This window comes from Struthio camelus, chromosome 5, assembly GCF_040807025.1.
Source record: "Struthio camelus isolate bStrCam1 chromosome 5, bStrCam1.hap1, whole genome shotgun sequence".
NCBI lineage: Eukaryota > Metazoa > Chordata > Aves > Struthioniformes > Struthionidae > Struthio > Struthio camelus.
Genome location: NC_090946.1, coordinates 76,349,160 through 76,368,619, shown reverse-complemented (window position 1 = coordinate 76,368,619; position 19,460 = coordinate 76,349,160). Strand labels below are relative to the sequence as shown.

The following is a 19,460-nucleotide window of genomic DNA, read 5'->3' as shown; positions in this document are numbered from 1 at the left end:
AGTGAGGTGGCTTGAGAACTGGCTGGATGGCCGAGCTCAGAGGGCTGTGGTGAATGGCGCAGAGTCAAGTTGGAGGCCTGTGGCTAGTGGTGTCCCCCGGGGGTCAGTCCTGGGTCCAGTCTTGTTCAGTATATTCATCAATGACCTGGAGGAAGGGACAGAGCGCACCCTCAGCAAGTTTGCTGATGATACCCAACTGGGGGGGGGGGGGGGGGGGAGACTAACACACCAGAGACTGTGCTGCCATTCAGAGGGACCTGGGCAGGCTGGAGAGCTGGGCCGAGAGGAACCTCATGAAGTTCAACAAAGGCAAGTGCAAGGCCCTGCACCTAGGGAGGAATAACCCCCTGCACCAGTACAGGCTGGGGGTTGACCTGCTGGAAGGCAGCTCTGCAGAGAAGGACCTGGGAGTGCTGGTGGACAACAAGCCAAACATGAGCCAGCAGTGTGCCTTTGTGGCCGAGAAGGCCAAGGTTATCCTGGGGTGCATTAGGCAGAGTGTTGCCAGCAGGCGGAGGGAGGTGACTCTGTCCCTCTACTCAGCCCTCACCTGGAGTACTGTGTCCAGTTCTGGGCTCCCCAGTCCAAGAGAGACATGGCGCTACTGGAGAGAGTCCAGCGGAGGGCTACAAAGATGATTAGAGGGCTGGAGCACCTCTCCTATGAAGAAAGACTGCAAGAGCTGGGCCTGTTCAGCCTGGAGAAGAGAAGATTGAGAGGCGATCTCATAAACGTGTACAAGTATCTGAAGGGGGAGTGTCAAGAGGATGAGGCCAGCCTCTTCTCCGTGGTGCCCAGCAACAGGACAAGAGGCAATGGGCAGAAACTGAAGCACAGGAAGTTCCACCTAAACCTGAGGAAAAACTTCTTGACTGTGAGGGTGACAGAGCATTGGAACAGGTTGCCCAGAGAGGTGGTGGAGTCTCCTTTGCTGGAGATATTCAAAACCCGCCTGGATGTGATCCTGGGCAATATGCTCTAGAGGTCCCTGCTTGAGCAGGGAGGTTGGACTAGATGATCTCCAGAGGTCCCTTCCAACCTAAACGATTCTGTGATTCTGTGATCCTTCTGTGAAAGCGTACATGTAAGGTGAGATAATTTAGCTAGCTTTTAAGTCATATAAGCTTTTGTACTACTGGTTCATGTAGAATAAGAATAATGTCTTGCTCTAAAACTCAGACCAATCAAAACCTTTGAGGAAGCTTTGTGGTATTTTTCAGTCATATTTTTCTATTCCCGCACGCTTTATTGAGAAGACTTGCAGGATTAGTTTCTTATAAGGTTACTTCTTTACCCAAATGTAACTGCAGAAACAATGAGTGCATATGTTGCATTCCCTTTTATCTGAAGTTGAAACAGGGTTGGATATTTTTCTGAAAGCTGTGTGTTGGGTCAAGCAGAAGCCTGGTTGTTAATGTGTGAAGGATTGGGTGAACTTCTATGCACTGTGTCACTCAGGTGCTTAGAGGTTAGAGTAGGCTGCAAAGTCAGTCTTTGCTTTACCTGAAACTCTATCCAAAGTCTAATGAGATCTAATTTCTCATCCTCCCCCCGTCCTAATTCAGAAACAGTTTTGTAAATCTACAGGGCCAGAAATGGAGAATTACTGGTCATCTAGTCTGATCTCCTCCATGATTAAAACCATGATGCTTCCCAACTGAACTGAAGTAAACCATTATCTTAAATAATAAAATTAAATAATCCAATCTTAATTAAGAATGGCCTAAGACGGTGAAGGCTTGGAAACATCCACTTTTTTTGTTTAGAAGTCTTGGAAGATAACTAGTCAGTCTAAAGCTTTAACATCCTTGGGATTTAGCCATCTGTATTTTTAAAGTTACCTTTTACAAGCCTACTTTTAAGGTTTGATAGAAAAATTAGCAGCTCCCACCATGAAGTTCTGCTAGACTTACTATCTACTTTCAGTCTTCAAAGCATGTGTGGGTGGTGATTGATGTAGATGTATTGCAGAACGAATATAAATGCCAGAAATACTAAAGCCCTTCAAGTTTTCTACTTCTGTAGAAGAATATATCTACTCCCTTTCGTTGCTGTAAAATGCTGAGCTTGGTGTCCAAATGTATTATTTCTGGAGACTAAGAATTAACGCATGGTATTTTGTTTGGTTTGGGTTTGATTCCTATATTAAATGCTTTGTAATTTGTCCAGAATTGGAATATAGTGTTCCATGTTGAAAGCAAATACATATTCATATCTTGTTCATATCTCTAACAGAATGCATATATTCTTTTCTTCTGTACAATTCTTACATGTATTTTAAATCTGATAACTACTGTGCATTTAAAATGTACTCTTAATGCTAAATCCTCAGGAGACAGCTTTAGGTTTTTTTTTTTTTTGTAATGGGACTTAAAATGGTTATCATGATTTTCTCTCATAGTAAGTAGTGGAAGTTTTTATACTCTATAAAGCACTGGTATATGACACTTCATTTGAGATGCTGTACCATTTTGTCACCTACTTTTATAGGTACTGAGCCTTAAAATCTCTTTCACTTATGCTAGGTGCTGTACAGATAACTCCCAAAGATGTGGTAATGTCCTGATTACAAATAGAGAAGACACAACCAGTGCAGAGTAAAGCAACCTGTCTAAAGACACAGAGGAGATCAAGAATAGAGATAAGAATAGGTACCCTACCCATCTAAGCCGAGCTGTATTACTGCTTGTGACATGTAAATTTGAGACTTTCCAAAGAACTGGAGAATATTCTATTGAGAACAAAGCTTTGCTGGCAAAGCAATAAATCAGGTGGTCTCTGAGGGTGGCAGCTAATCAACAACATTATGATAATTAATTACTATTCAAAGTGCAAGAGAGAGCCTTCAAATAACATTGTTGTAAATGTGTAAATGCTGACCTTTCAGCAATGACTGTAGTAGTTCAGAGTCTGAAAGTGGAAAGAAGTCCATTATTTGGAGAGCTGGCTCACTGACAAATGGTGATTATTTTTCCTGCAAACTCTTTTGTGTGTGTGCGCGTGAGAAAATATTGTTTGGAGAAAATTGAGAAAAACACATTGTCTGCTCTCTCTCCTTGTTATAGGAAATGTGGCAAAGCATATAAGTAGCTGCAACTAAAGTTATTAAATTTATTCCTGCTTCTTTACCTTAAACTCATGTGGGGAGTTAACAATTACAGTAAGGATGGCCTCCACCTGCAGCAATCTCTGCAGCTTGTCTGAAGTAAGGCTGGTGAACTTGGAATAGTAGCATCTTTTTATTTCTTGACCTGAGTGAGACTATACAACTAATTAGAGTTAATTATTATAGGTTACAGAGAGAGGGAATTTCGTCTATCCTGAAATATGTCCTTTTTAAGCAAGGTGCTCAAATACGTGCCTGCCTTGAAGCACGCAGGAAGCTGTAGAGAAATTAAGAGAACTAATAAGTATGTTACTCTATCAGGTTATAATTGGCTGGAAAATGGAGAATTTCAGTAAATTAGGCATATGAGAATTTTAATGGAAGTTGCATAAGAAGCAACTAGATATGAGACAATTCTAGAGATGTCAGGTTCTAGAGAAAAAGTAGTAAAGGCCATGGATTTTTTGGCAACAGAAATTGCGTAACTGTTAGATTTGACCTTGTATATTAAGCTGTAAAGGTAAAGGAAGGAGCTCAGGTTCTGAATTTAAAAGACTCAATTTCCAAAGGATGTGAGAATTGATGGGCAGATAATTGGATGCTGTTACTGCAGGGTCACGATGGAGGCAGGAAGGTTGGTGTGAATATAAGACCGCAACTAATAGCGGCTCAGCAGATCCTGTTCTTTCTGGAAATAAATATTAAGAGGCAATAGAATGACTGTACCTGATATAATAAAGAAAACATGCATGCAAATTATGAAAGAAAACAAGACACACAGGATTGGGTGGGTTACTAAACATGGGGTGTGACCACAGATATAAAAAGAGGTTTAAAAAGAGTTAGAAAAGCTGAAGCTTTATATAAAATCCATAAAGTCATTTGAAAAATCTTTCTGATAGCGCTTTTAAAAACTGGTGTAAAACAGTGTTACGTAAATGGGTTACTGTATGTTTAAATGTAGGTCAAAATATGTTGGTTACAACAATACTTGCCAGAGGACTCTCTGAAATACAGAAACGGGGAGGTCAGGAATTTTTCTCTCATTTAAAGTAGACTGCAAGACACTGGGAAAATGATTCAATATTCACATCACATCCTATTTTAAGTACATAGGAAATGATTTTATGCCATGCTGAAGATGGGTCAGCATACTACAAGGGCCTTAAATCATGTATTCAATAGTATTTAGAGCAAAGTGCAGTTATAGTTTGTGACTTCTTTGAAGCATCTTGTCTCTCTTTTCAGTTTCCTCTGCAGTGTCTTTTTAACGTCTCCTTTTTCATTTTGATGTTTGCCCCAGTGTGGTTTTGTTAAGAGCATTTTGATTTTATTTTTGGTCAATAAACTTATAATAATGCCTTCTCCAAAGGTGCCTGAAGCAGTGTGCATTGTCACCGAATGCTATATTCCATTTAACTACTTCCGTTGTCTTATCGAGTTAAGCATTATTCTTGGGGAGAGAGATTTCAAAAGATTCTTATACTGGATTTTAGTGATCATTGAAACTTGCACGTGCTTCCCAAAATACGTCATATGATGATTTAGTTGGAAGGCACCTCTGGAAATCATCTGATCCAACTCCTCCTATTAGCAAGGCACAGTCAATTCAGGTTGCTCAGGGCTCTGTCCAGTTGAGTTTTGATTATCTCCAAGGATGGAGAGTTTAACTTGGAAAACTCAATGCGGGGTTTGACTACTATCACTGAGAATTCTCCCCCTCCACCCACCAGTCTCTAAATGGGAACTTCTCTGTTGCAGCCTGTGTCCATTGTTTCTCATTCTTTTAGTGCCTACCTCCAAGAAAAAGCTGGCTATATATCTCACTAATGTCTGCACAAGATGTTTACATTTCTGAATATTTCCATTTGGAAGACCATAGCTCCTCCTAGGTGTAACCTGCAATTTTTAAGCATGGAAACACTTAGAAATCTGGTCACGTCTGCTTCATATCAGGCAGTAGTGGTGGTGGCAGGTTCGCCTTGGTTTCATTCTCTTCCCCAGTAAATTTCTGACTCTGGTATCAGGGTTAAGTTGTGTTACACCTCAAAGAATTTAGTTTGGACAAAATTAACATCTTGTGAAAAATGAAGTCAGCATCTTTAAGTACAGGATTTGTCCATGCTCTTCTGAAACAGCAAAGTTAACATAAATGTGTAAGAAAACTGATTATCCATTGGGCTACAAAGATGATTAGGGACCTGGAGCATCTCTTCTATGAAGAAAGACTGAGAGAGATGGGCCTCTTTAGCCTGGAGAAGAGAAAACTGAGAGGAGATCTGATCAATGTGTACAAGTAGTCTGAAAGGAAGATGTTAAGAGGATCACAGAATCGTTTAGGTTGGAAGGGACCTCTGGAGATCATCTAGTCCAACCTCCCTGTTCAAGCAGGGTCACCTAGAGCATATTGCCCAGGATCACATCCAGGCGGGTTTTGAATATCTCCAGCAAAGGAGACTCCACCACCTCTCTGGGCAACCTGTTCCAATGCTCTGTCACCCTCACAGTCAAGAAGTTTTTCCTCAGGTTTAGGTGGAACTTCCTGTGCTTCAGTTTCTGCCCATTGCCTCTTGTCCTGTTGCTGGGCACCACGGAGAAGAGGCTGGCCTCATCCTCTTGACACTCCCCCTTCAGATACTTGTACACGTTTATGAGATCGCCTCTCAATCTTCTCTTCTCCAGGCTGAACAGGCCCAGCTCTTGCAGTCTTTCTTCATAGGAGAGATGCTCCAGCCCTCTAATCATCTTGGTAGCCCTCCGCTGGACTCTCTCCAGTAGCGCCATGTCTCTCTTGGACTGGGGAGCCCAGAACTGGACACAGTACTCCAGGTGAGGGCTGAGGAGAGGGGCAGGATCACCTCCCTCCGCCTGCTGGCAACACTCTGCCTAATGCACCCCAGGAGACCATTGGCCTTCTTGGCCACAAGGGCACACTGCTGGCTCACGTTTAACTTGTTGTCCACCAGCACTCCCAGGTCCTTCTCGGCAGAGCTACTTTCCAGCAGGTCAACCCCCAGCCTGTACTGGTGCCTGGGATTATTCCTCCCTAGGTGCAGGGCCTTGCACTTGCCTTTGTTGAACTTCATGAGGTTCCTCTCGGCCCAGCTCTCCAGCCTGCCCAGGTCCCTCTGAATGGCAGCACAGTCTCTGGTGTGTTAGTCTCCCCCCCCCCCCCCCCCCAGTTGGGTATCATCAGCAAACTTGCTGAGGGTGCGCTCTGTCCCTTCCTCCAGGTCATTGATGAATATACTGAACAAGACTGGACCCAGGACTGACCCCCGGGGGACACCACTAGCCACAGGCCTCCAACTTGACTCTGCGCCATTCACCACAGCCCTCTGAGCTCGGCCATCCAGCCAGTTCTCAAGCCACCTCACTGTCCACTCGTCTAGCCCACACTTCCTGAGCTTACCTAGGAGGATGTGATGGGAGACAGTGTCCAAAGCCTTGCTGAAGTCCAGGTAGACAACATCCACTGCTCTGCCCTCATCTACCCAGCCAGTCATTCCGTCATAGAAGGCTATCAGATTGGTCAAGCATGATTTCCCTTTGGTGAATGCATGCTGACTACTCCTGATCACCTTCTTGTCCTCCAGATGCTTAGTGATGACCTCCAGGAGGAGCTGTTCCATCACCTTTCCAGGGATGGAGGTGAGGCTGACAGGCCTGTAGTTTCCTGGCTCCTCCAGGAGGAGGGGGGCCAGACTCTTCTCCGTGGTGCCCAGTGACAGGACAAGAGGCAACGGGCACAAACTGAAACACAGGAAGCCCCACCTGAATATGAGGAAAAACTTTCCTGTGAGGGTGACAGAGCACTGGAAGAGGTTGCCCAGAGAGGTTGTGGAGTCTCCTTCCCTGGAGATAGTCAAAAGCCGCCTGGACGCAGTCCTGGGCAACGTGCTCTAGATGAGCAGGGAGGTTGGACTAGATGATCTCCAGAGGTCCCTTCCAACCTCAACCATTCTGTGATTCTGTGAAAGGCATTGGTGAGTGCAGATGAGTGGGAAACAATTTTTCTTGACCCACAGTGGCTGCTATGTAATCAGGTTTTTATTTTCAGTATTTTCACACTTAAAGCATTCTAATTTTATTTTGGTAACTTCAAAAGACCTTTTAAATTCTCTTTGAGTAAAAGATCCGTGTATCTAATATCTACTATATATCGGTATATAATTTCAGTGTACTCTTAGCTTAAGTTATTAATAAAGCTAGTGTAATGCTCATAACTATGTAATTTAGACCTCCTACATTCTGATTGTACATATAAACTTTCTCTTGCAAAGTACTTTTTAGCTTGTAATTAGTGTCTTGAAACAATAGACGATCTTCTAATTTTTCCCTAAAATCACTTTTCCCTCTCCGTCTACTAATTTGAAAATGAAAATTTGAAAATGGAAATGAAAAGTGAGGCTTTTGCAGTTAACTTCTGGGAAGATGTGGGACATGAGATACATAGGTAGAAAATTCCCAGGAAAGATTACAAATGAGCAGTTATCCAGAGGGAGATGTTGGAGGCAGCCTAAGGCAGGGAAATGTCTGGGAAACTGTATGTGTGGATGCATTCACAGTAGGGCTTGCTGCAAAGTTGAGAAATTAATGAGATTGCTCTAGTAAGATGTACTAATGACTGCAATTGGAGGCGATCTCACTTGTAGAAGTCCAAATTAAACAAGGAACTATATGAGGTTAATAGAGGGAGTCTTTTAAGAAGACAGGTAGCATTGGTTCATGGCTCTGAAAAGATGATTAAAAATGAGCCTTTGTATCGTTCGGTTTACTACATTTGTAATACATTCTGCAAGATGAATAAAAGTCGCTAACGTAGTGTTAACAGGACTGTTTCAGTTAATAAGCCTTCAGTAGCAAAGTGTGTGAATAAAAAGGGAACACACCCTAAGAAAAACCTCTTCACTTTGGAAAGTCTCTTGATGTTGATCAAGCAGCGCTAGAGACAGAAGGTGTGGGAGAGAACATGCTTTTGATTTACAGAAACGGCCTTGCTTATCTCACAGCTGATTACAGCTGATGTTGGAGAGAAAGGATGGCTGGGATGGAGGAGGAGAGCGAGACAAAATTACTAGAATGGTCTCATCTAACTTTACTGGCTGAAATGGTTTTCCATGCAAAAATACTTATTCTATGGAATACTGATCTTTCAAAGAACTGGGATGCAACTTGCATCAGAGAGAGCCCAAGAGAGTCCTCTTCAGCACGCATAGGTACTTCTGGAATTAAACTAAGTCTCCATTTGACCGTGTAAGTTAGTTCTGCCTTTTTAAGCTTCTCTTTGAAATGTTTTGCCCCCTTATTTCTTAGTGCTGCAGAAGAAAGCCACAATGCTATTAGCAAAGCAGATTTGTGGGGTTTTGGGGTGTGTGTTTGTTTTCCTTATTCCATTTGTTCTGGAATAAGGTAGGAACAAAGGAGGCAGGATTTCAGTGTCTGTTGTGCTGGCTGAGGCAAGAGGCATGAGGCTGACATCAAGTAAGCCAGGCAAGAGAGTTCCAGTTTTATCCAGCTGCTGATATGCCTGTGGGCTTTTCTACTTTCTTTACTTGCTTTCTCTTTTCATTGCACAGTAGCATGAAGGAATGCTGTGGTGTCACTCCTGATTTGCGGTCTTAATGTTCAACTTAACTGCCTTTGTGGGGTTAGGCCTTTCCTTTGGTGCTCTCTAAACATAATCTTGAAGTTGAATTCATTAAGGATAAGTTTATTCAACGTACTGCAATTGGCAGGAAAAAACCCAGATATGGCTCATATGTTAGCATTAAGGGGTCGTGTGTTGGTATTAATCTCCTTATTGGTTGAAACTGTACTAATCACAAGAAGATGAAGGTATGTGGAAAGGTTTGACGTCATTTGAACTAATACTATGTTAGAAGTTTTGTTGTGAATGCTTTGCTTTTAGCCCTTCTCCAGTCATCTCTGGTCACTAGGCTGGCAACAAATTTTGTCCTAAATTTGCTGTGGGAAATGACCCTTTCGCTACCATTTGGGACGAGAAACTTCTGGTTTATGAAAATGTTCCTTTTTCCCTTCAGATGAAGGGAAGCTCCAGGTCAAAGAACACAAAGCTCTACAAGCCTTGAAAGATGACATTCCTCCTCTTGCCAAGTCTTTCTTTGGGGTGTCCCATGTGAGGGAGTGTGTTAGGCTCCATTGTGCTTGTGATGAACAATACAATGGGCTACAACCTCAGGTGGGCTAACTGAGCATACCCGCTTGGTGGAGTAACATTGACCAGCTGAGGGTGCAACCAAGTCACTTCATCCCTTAACCTACATACCTCTTTGTTAGTATAGCAGTAAATGTACTCCATTGTAATTAAAATTACTCTTTCTTCTTCTCAGGTAAACATATGCTGAGGTTTGTACTTTACCGCTTAACGAAGGATTTCCTCAGCTTTGCTAATTAGCAGCATCGCCAAAACAAAGAAACATATGGCTCATGCCATGCTGACTTGAAATCTTTGGAGTCCCACTGGAGAACAATTAAAGTGATTTTTGATTTACTGGTGTGATGAAGTACAAGCCATTCTCATTTGACTGTATGTCTAGAAGCCCTGAGACAGTCTTAGCAGGATAGCTGTAATAATTAACATGACCTAGATTGTTATTAGTTGGATGGTTCTGTTGCTGATAACAATCATTTGTAATTATTAAGAGACTTTATATAATCCATGCACGATCTCAGATATAACTGTGTCCAAAACTGCATGATTAGTTGGGTTTAGTTTGGACTAAATGGTTGAAAAATTTCAGCATTTCAGTTCTCTGAAATCAGGTAGTTTATTAAAGAATATAATGAAAAAAATCTCTCCTATCAGATGGAATTCTTTTTTTTTTTTTTTTTTTTTTTTTTTTTACTGATAATGCTAAGGAACGTTATGTCCAGCGTAATTTTTCAGAAGTGTGTCTTCATTTTTCCCATGTGGAAACAGTTGATGAAAGCAGATGTCCATGAGAAGTGCAGATCTCTTCACTGAACAAATGGTAAGTTTTAAAATGGAAGCCCCGAAGGTTTGACTGAAATATTCAATAGCAACTCAACGTTTTCTCTGGGGGAAAAAGGCAAAAACAAAAAAGATGAAGTCACTTAATGATGGTTGTTTCATATAAGTGAAAACTCAGCTTCTTCCTACACAAAAGCTTGGGCAGAATTTTTACCCAGCATGGATTAATTCCCGCATCTTTACCTATGCCCACCATGAACTGGAATTAACAGAGCTTGTTTGCAAGTCATTGAAGACTTGACTTCACAAAATGCAGTTAGCAAAGCTGTGTGTCATCTCCTGCAGGTTATTGAACGTAAACATGAATACTGGTGAATAAATCGATACTAAACTGCATACTATAGGCAGTAGATGTTGTAAATATACGCCTCTTAGAAAATGTTCAGTATATACTGATGCCAAAACTTCTCCTCAGAGGGAGACTGTACAAAGAACATGAAATAGAAAGACATGAAGTTCTTGAGTGAGACAGCCCTGCCAATTTATTTTCAAAACAGGTTTCTCTGCATTCCATTTTAAGTAAGCTTTTAGTGATGCTCTTGAGAATAGTATGTGAATCTGCATATGGTTAGACTGGGACCGTGGCTTGGTTTACAGTCATGCTGAAAACTTGGGAGACTCTGGCTCAGAAAGGTGGAAGGATGAGCTGTACTCATGTACTCTTGGTGGGATGTAAACTCAGGAGAATGGTGGTTCTTGAAGGATTCATCTTACACTGGAACTGGAATACGTTTTCTTACAGTTTTGAAATCAACGTTAGTGGCGTTTTCCTCTTAAGGAGTTGCATTTGAATTGTGTTGTCAGAAGTACAGAACCTATTGGATGTTATGAATGAGATTTCTGAGAGGCTTTAAAAAGTCTTAAAAACTGTTGAGGATTTCTTTTGGTTTCTTTTAATTAATATTGGAAGGTTACTGGGCATGGATCTTTCAGAGAGCAACACTTCTAAACTGGTGTACAAATTTTATCTTCTAAATGAAAATAGATGTGGGGTCTGTAAAGTACTGAATATAGTACGTGCTCCTTTCAGGGAATATGAATTTGAGAATTTCTCCTTTTTTTGAGAATTTTCCTTTTTAATGCAAATGGGTGACTTTAAGTCTTGTACAATTGTCCTTTTGGGGAGGAAAAAACCCCCCTGCAACTCATGTTTTCCTTGTGTTATCTTACCCAGGCCAAATTGTGTGTTGAAAGATGTTCTTTCTGCTTTGTTTGGCCTCACCTACTATGCATGGAAGTCAGCTTTCTGTTTTAGACTGGCTGATACACCTCAGGAAAGTAATTTCTTTTCACTCCCTGATGGTAACTTCAGGAGACATGTTTTTAAGACTACAAGGTGAGACAGAAATGGGACAGGATTTTTCCGGTGTGTGATGTTACATATTTGAGGAAAAGTCACCCAGGATCTGTGCATAAAGAATCAAGTAGACTTTCATTTTGCATGAGAAATCCACCATGCAGCGCTCTGCACTGGTGGCAGGCACTATTTAGGCATTGGTGCTGAATTAAGAAACTTAAAATCAGTCCAGAACTGTTCTTTTTCATTGCTAATGTGTGCTAATATGTGTTCTACCCAGCAGAAACTGCAAAACTGAACTGAAGCCTATCTTAAGCGTGAATCTTTGCTTCTCTCTCAAAAAAAACCCATAGCTTTCTTTCAAGAGTGTAAGTCTGTATGTGACGCAGGAGTTGCTATGGAAAAATACATTGAGCCAATCATTCATGATTTATTTATAGCAATTGGAATGCACATCCGAAGATCCAATGGTAACCTTGATTTTTTTTTTTTTTTGGAAACTACAGACAAAGGATTGTAACAGATAAATTGTTGGGAAAATTTGTGAGTCTATATGCTTAATATATTACTTAAAGAATTGACCATACATGCTCCCGAATCGGGGTTTGAAATACCAGCACTCTTGATATTTGCTGCTATATTTCTGCTGCTGATAACGTTGTTACTGCTGTTGTATGCTTACCATCTGTTCAGTGACTATCTAGTGGGTATAGTAAATCTCAATTCAAAATGATTTTTTTTAAACAATGTTTTAAAAAAAAATTATGCGAAAGTGGATGTTTTGGAGAAATCTCTACACCCGCATCTCACTGGGAGCAGGGTGGCTAGGATACTTAGGAATGGATTTATTGTCTGTGATGGTTACACTACGTTAGGCAGCGAACATTTGTGAGAAGATGCTGCAACAGCAGTCATTGTTCAGAGGAGCTGGGACAGGGCTGCCATGTGTGAGTTTGCCCAGACAGGTCCTTCTCGTTGTTGGTTTTAGATGACTTTCAGACAGAAATCTCCTCCCCGCTCCCTTTTTATTTTTTAATTAACATCAGCTGTATTTTAGTGTTAATTTTTTTGTAGGTAACTGCTAAAGCATCAAAAGTTGTGTTGATATCCCATATGCGTTTTGTTGTCTGTGGGCAATGATGAAAATCAAGCAAGTAAACGCACAAGTCTTCAGTTTAAGTATTTATATTTTTTGGTTTAATGGATGGAAACCCTTTAGAGGTTTGCTGTCTTTTCCAGCGAGGTGTCTTATGGAGACTTGAACTCTGTTAGAGGATAAGGAACTCCCCTGGAGTTTATTGCCCTTGTCCTTCTATCATTATGTGGCTTGCTGAGTTTCATTTCAATTTGGCAGTGAGTCGGGAGTGTCAGCTCTCTTTGATGTATAGCTCCCTCTGAGGTTAAATCAATAGTGTTTTAAGCATATCACTTTCTTTCAGTGAGGCTATTGCTGGGGAAATTCTTGCAGTTTTTCAGCTTTAATATTTTGCATTGAAAATTTGATATAAAGGAACAAAATTCAGATAACAAAAATCTAAAAGAAACTGCTGCACTGCTCTGCTGATTCTAATCATCTGGTGTCAATATGCGGGCTAGGAAGTCTAAGGCTATGACTACCTTGGAGCTGGATGTGTGAGAGACTTTTCTAAATATAACTTGAGCCTAGTTCCATTCTCTCCAGGTTCATGGAACTGGTGGAGAACTTCTTCCCATGGACCTGATTTTGCTCTGCTCCTTTGGGCTAGGTTACTCCCGCTTGTATGAGTGAGGTGAAGGCTTCTGAGAGTGGTTGATGTACACTGATAGCTTTGATCTCTTGGTACAGTAGAGCAGTGACCTCCTACAGATAACTGGAAGCCAAGACGAAAGCATTCTGAGGGCTCAAAGACACTTTGTGTTTTGAGAGCTTCTATTTTTGCTTTTTATTTCCATTTATCGATTTCTTCAGATCTATTGACCTTACTGAGTCTTTGAGTGTGGTGGGAAGGAAGGTGGGCTTTATCTGGTCATGTGTATGCCTGTCTACCATGCCCTCAGCCATGTGAGAGCTGCATATGGATCCTGTGATAGGAGAGGGAGCCATGCTGCTGCTGGAGCCATGGGCTTGTGGTCCTGGGCTCATGATGAGTGGAGCTCCACTGAGAGCAGTTTCTTGCTAGGGAACGTGCCTCCTCCAGGTCCCTCACAGTATCCTTTGCTTGATCCACCCCTTGTTCTCAGAGGGCTGCGGGGCTCTGTTGCGAGGGTGTGAAGGGTGAGGTACAGTGGGGAACCAGAGGGAGGAGCCAAAAGACTGACACTCAAACAAGACACCTGAGACTGGCAGGGATCCTTCTGCAACAGAGAGGGGCTTTGGAAGCTACACTGGTCGCACAGCCCTAGAGCAGCAGGAGCTAGTGCTTTCAAGCTTGTGTGTCCTAAAGAATCCACTTTCAGCACTTGTTTTAGGCCACACTGTATTTGGCGAGGTGAGGATCTCATCCCTCGACTCTGTATCTAGCCTCCTTGTTTGATTTAGCAGAGTGCAGAATAATTATAGTTGCCTGTTGCTGGGTTTTATTCTGTTGTTTATGCGTGCCATAGGCATTTGTCTCTGGAGCTTGCATTAATTTTGCCATCTCAGAGGATTTAAAGAAATCACAGGTTTCTTCTAGAAGAAGTACAGAGTTGTTGTTTTCGTCTCATAAAAAAAAAAAAAAAGTACAACTGTGTTGGAAACTGAGCAAAAGTAGATCTAATCCTATGCCTTGTCTGCAAAAAACACAATAACAATTTCCAAGATTCACAAGAAAGCAACCCTCCAACTGAGAGATCACTTAAGCTACTTTGCTGCTGGAAGTTACAACTGCAGCCAGAAGTTAAACTGCAGTTGACCAAAAGTTTCCATCATCTGCAGCCTGAAAGCGTAACACCCTCTCTCCCCCATCCACAATCCTTACCTCCGGTACAGTGGGGAAGTGCCTGAGGTTGGACAGACACTGTGAGCTGGGATTCATCATCTTCAACTACTAGACATCTGCACTGCAAACAGCTGACTTGAATTGTTGTCTAGACTTCCTTCAAAGTTGATGGAGTGAAATGGATGTTTTTAAAATGTGATTTATTTCATGCCATGACAGCTGTCCAAAATCAGTCAGATGTACTGAACCTTAGAAGCTTCTATTTCTCCTCTGGTTAGAAAGGAGTCAGGACAACTAACTCTGCTTATCTCTGTTTAAATTTTGACCAGTTCAATCCCAGCTTTTAAAACTACATTCTCCTCCCTCTAAGCAATATTTTGCTCAAAAGAGAGAACACCTACTGGTAGATTAGCTCCTTTTCCCTGTCACTGTCAGGACAAAATTTGGGGGCCATGGATTCCTGCTATGAACTTGTTGCCTTTAGCTTTTCTAATGCTACAGACACATGGGGTTGCCTGTAAATACCTGCATGGATTGTCTGAGTCCCCGAACACTCGTTGGGATTGCTGTGGGAATGGAGCGTCTGCATACTTTAAGAAGCTTTGAAAAATCTCAACCTGTGGCCAGTTTTAGTGCTCAGTAAGAAAAAGAGTGCATTTTTCTGCCAAAAAGCGTCAAGTCAAGACAAGATAAAGATCCATCTCAGTTCTCGAAACTTTGCTTCCTCCAGAAACGTGGTTTCAAAAACTCAGAATGCCTATTCAGCTGCCTCCGGCCCAACGGTTTGCTTGGTGGGTGGGCTGCCAGGGCTGACTGTGTCTGCAGGAGAGCTTCTGGGTAGCTGGAGCTCTTGGAGAAGCTGTCTGCTGCCTGTCAAAGCTTTGTGGCATCAACGTGTTCCTATGCAACGCTTCTGATCCTTCTGTAGGAGCGTTTTTCTGACAGAAATCTCTTCCATCTGAAAATCTCCAGCGAGCTTTGGCAGATAGTGAGATATCCCACATACTGATGACTTGCGCTTGGATTCACATGCTGAGCTATCTGGAGAATATGCTGCATGTTCATTGCATTAAATAGGGTGAATCTGCTCAGTGAAAATATTCTCCAAGCCTACAAAGATGGCTAACTGAGCTTTACATCCTTCAGTGAACTCTGTGCGTCTCTTCCTTCTTGATCCAGTGATATCAATTTAGGTCTTCCTTTGAGGCACCTCACATTCTTGTTCTCCTCCCTTTCCAATGGCTAGGATGCTGTACAAAATTGTACTGAGTAGTTATCTGCAGACCAGAGTCGTGATTTCCCCTCCCCATGCAACATGCAGTAGCTGAAACTTGCAGCTTTGTGAAGGACTTACGAAGGAGTGGGGAAGTGTTAAGGTCCACTTCATTAAATTCGTCAGTCTAACTGATAATTTAGCACCATTTGAAATAAAAATTAGCACGTCTATGAAAAACCACTGACTCATATTCTTCATTATAGCCCTGCCTCAGAGCCTGAGGAAAGATTAGAGCACCAAAGCACAGAGCAAATGTGGAGAAATGAGCAGCCTCCATTTTCAGTGACTTGTGGGAAAAACATAGCAGCTTGATTTTAATAAATCCTAATGCAAGTGACACCTTGGCAAAACAAAATAGGGAGTTTTTCTGCAGCCATGAGTTTAAATGGGGGCTGAATAAAGGTTCAGTTGCCCTCTTGCCTTCAGGTCTTTTCTGTGGAGGGTAGCATGAGGTCTTGTGGTGACATATCCTTGCTGGTTTATGCAGGAGGTCAGAGTCGAATCATACGTTTATTCTTTTTCAGTAAGGTAGGCAAGCTTTTGGTCATAACTCAATATGAGCTTTACCTGGACACCACAGTATTGTCTGTTGGTCTCTTGTTTCCCTATGGTGCTAGTATCATTAAGTTTGTTTTAAAATGCTTTAGATTTGTTACAGCAAGTTTTGCACCACTTGCTGTGTGTGAAGAAAGAAACTAAGGAGATTTGACTTTGTGCATTGATCAGTGGTCAAATGTGTGACCTTTTTTCAAAGCTGTTTCTTTATAAATAGCCACAAGAAGTTAGATGTCTCATGTTGCACACACTTCTCTCAGCAGAAATTGATTATATGACTCAATTACAATCTTGAGACGGATGATCTTAGTGCTTATACACAGGTATGATATCTTCAGATTTTCTGCTTGCTGACATGAACTGTATTGCAGTGAAAAAGCCAATTGAATTTACTGCCCAGTGAGACTTCTGAGACCTGGGAAAGCAGCTCTTCTTCCTTCTGTTTGGGGTGTGCATGGAGGTAAAATTGGCAAGCAGTTTAAAGAAATATTTGGAAGTGGTCTTTAAATGTATTTAGTTTTGCTTTTGTTTTTTTAATGGTTGTGAACAGAAATATGTTCTGTTCATAGCCATTCTTCTGTTAGAGAAGAACATGTGTGGAGGATGCTTAAGGAAATTTAATACTTTGTTACATTTTTCAGTCTGGCACTTCCTGGAAAGAATCAAGTTGCTGGAAATAGTTTCTCTCTGAAAGTCAAATGGAAAACTCTCAATAGAGGTTCTTAAGATGTTGGCTCTGATGATGGAGCCAGCTGAAGAAATTCTTGCTGCTCTCCCTTGTCACTTCTTCCTGCTTTCTTAGTTGTGCCAATACTACCTTTTGGAGCTGTGCTGGGTTGCTGAAATGATTCAGGTAAAAATGTCTTCTGAGGACAAGGATGGAGTTATTTTTAATCTGACTTCTAGCACTATTTTTGTGCAGAATATAGACATAACTGTCAGAAATTAGCCGCTCTGGAAATAAAAGCTTTGGGAAGCTTCACAAAATGACCACTTTTCACAGAAGGAAGCATTTTGCTTTAAGGCTTGCATGACTTTCAGGATTGAAAACTGAAGACATGGCCTATCTATGAGCAAACACAGCACTGCTGTGAACGCAAAGGTAGAAAATTGCAGGCAAGGCGGGGGGGTGTTATGCTTCCTTGAAGGCTGGTTGAAAGATTTCCATAAAAGCTGGTTTTGACAGAAAGTGAGGTTTTTGATTAAATGAAGCTTTTTCTGTAGAAAGCCTTTATTTTTATAAAGCAAAAGATTTGTCAACTTCTTGTCCAAGGATTGTGATCTGGCACTTGCAGGAATACCACTTTTGTTCAGGTGGGAGGGTGTAGCTTACACATTTTGAGAGTGTAACTTGCCTTCCTCCAGGCCATGTAGGAACAGGAGTTGAAGGGTTATGAAAGGTCTGAAATGCACTCCCTATGAGGCACAGAGGCAAAGAGCTGAACAGCAGTTTCCTAGATAAAAGCTATCCATATTTGTGTACTTTTTCTGCCCCACAGTCAACATTTTCCAGGGTGTAGTTGCTATTTCGCTGCTGCAGCTGAAGAAGCAAGACGTTTGTTGACTAAACCACAGCACAGGCATCGCCTGCATGCCCAAAGGCTCTGTTTCCGCATCAGCTTTGGAGTAGTTGCAATTCCCTTTTTTTAAGCACTGCATTATGTGTGTTTCTCATGTGTGCTTCCTATGCTAGAGATAAAACCTCTGTCTGAAATTCAAACAAATAGGGCATGTATGTCTGCATGTGAGAGAGTGTGCTTGCACTCTGGATAGCTGTAATAGATGAATGCTGGCAGTGTCCCTTGCTCCTCCTAGGGAGGAGAGCACAAATAGGGCCTGCTCGGAGCAGCAGTGTGCTGCAGCCAGCTTCTTAGAGGTGGTTGTGCTTCTGTGTTAGTCACAGGCAAAAGAAGAAACTTGCAGCCTTGAATTACGCACTTACACTGACAAAAGCAAGAGAGCTCACGTGTTTCCTCTGGTCTAATTGTCATCTCAAACTGACCCGCAGCCACATACAGCTGAGAGAAATATGACACAGAAGGACTTCTTGTTTCCTAGCTGGATTAGCAAGATGCTGCTGTGCCCTGGGAATATGCCTCTGCCAAAGCATATACTAGTGTCCCTTGAGTGGCTGCTGTGAAGACTACCTTCCCTGTGCAGGGCTCAGCTGACAGCACTCAAGATTGTCTCCTCTGCATCTTCCCTTCCACACTCACTCATTTCCTCTTGCCAAGATGAGCTCTCCTTGAGGAGATGAGACTGGGATACTCTCGTCTGTCCCAAATCAGTTGCTAGTGATGGGTCCTGGAAGCTGTGTACTGACTGGAATAGGAAAGGACTTTCTGTACTGATGGTGATGCAAAGCATATGCTGAACAGTAACCCTCTCTTTCTTCCAGGTGTGTAGCTTTGAAAGACTCGGGGATATGAATGCTGAAGGCATCTTTACCTTGCATGGGAAGAATGTGCATGCAATAAGCAAACACTTTAACATTTCATTAAGGGTCCATTCCCTAATGGCGGGAGTGTTTCCAAACCCAAGGCTATCGCAGGGGTGCCAGTGCTGATGAGAACTAACAGATTTATGACAACTTTTATTTTTCCTCACAGACAAACAGGGAGTCATTAGAAATGAAGGCAGAGGTCTTGCAAAAGCTGAAGTGAGAGGCACAAATAAAGCTGCTCAGGAAATGAGCTCATGCACCTTTGCATCTGCTGTGAGCTCTCGAGGAGGCTGTGGTTAAGCAGTGATGGACCAACACCAACCTGTTATCCTCCACGGACTATGCATGCAACACTTTTTGTCATCCTCGTTAACAGTTTATACTTAACTAAATTCATGATTTTGTATGCAATTATGATGTTCCCATGTCTGGTAAGAGTTGCTTTTTACAGGATTCATCTGATATGTACTTGGAGGTATTAGAGCCCTATATTCATGTCTCTTGGGTCAACTCAATGTCTGGCCACTAACTACCATATTCTCAGGCAGCTTTCAGGAGCTTTGGCAAGGTGCAGCCTGCTGATGTATAGGTTGAGTGATGTGAGCCTTTGTGTTGTGAAGTGCTCCTCCAGTGACTGTTCAGTGGCTTTCTGATGTCTGTCTTGCCTGTGCCAGCCCCCAAAAATGGAGAGTGAGATTCTTAAAGTGGGGAGGTTTGTTTGGGTAATAAATCTTTGGCGTTGGACTCTTCTTCCATATTGGCGTAAGTTGTGTTTTAGTTATTGGTTTGTACCCCTTGCCTAGTTACCAGCACGTAAGATTTTGAAAACATAGCCTGTTTGAGGATTCCTTTCTACTTTTGCTTGCTT

General features: G+C 42.1%; 1 long non-coding RNA gene across 1 annotated transcript in view; it reads left to right on the top strand.

Moving 5' to 3' along the window:
- LOC138067544 (uncharacterized) overlaps positions 1-18,818 on the top strand; it is a 67,286-nt gene extending 48,468 nt beyond the window's left edge. Inside the window, exon 3 of the long non-coding RNA XR_011141698.1 lies at positions 18,759-18,818. This is a non-coding gene — a long non-coding RNA (uncharacterized lncRNA). The remainder of the gene's footprint in view (positions 1-18,758) is intronic.
- Positions 18,819-19,460: the final 642 nt, after the last annotated feature.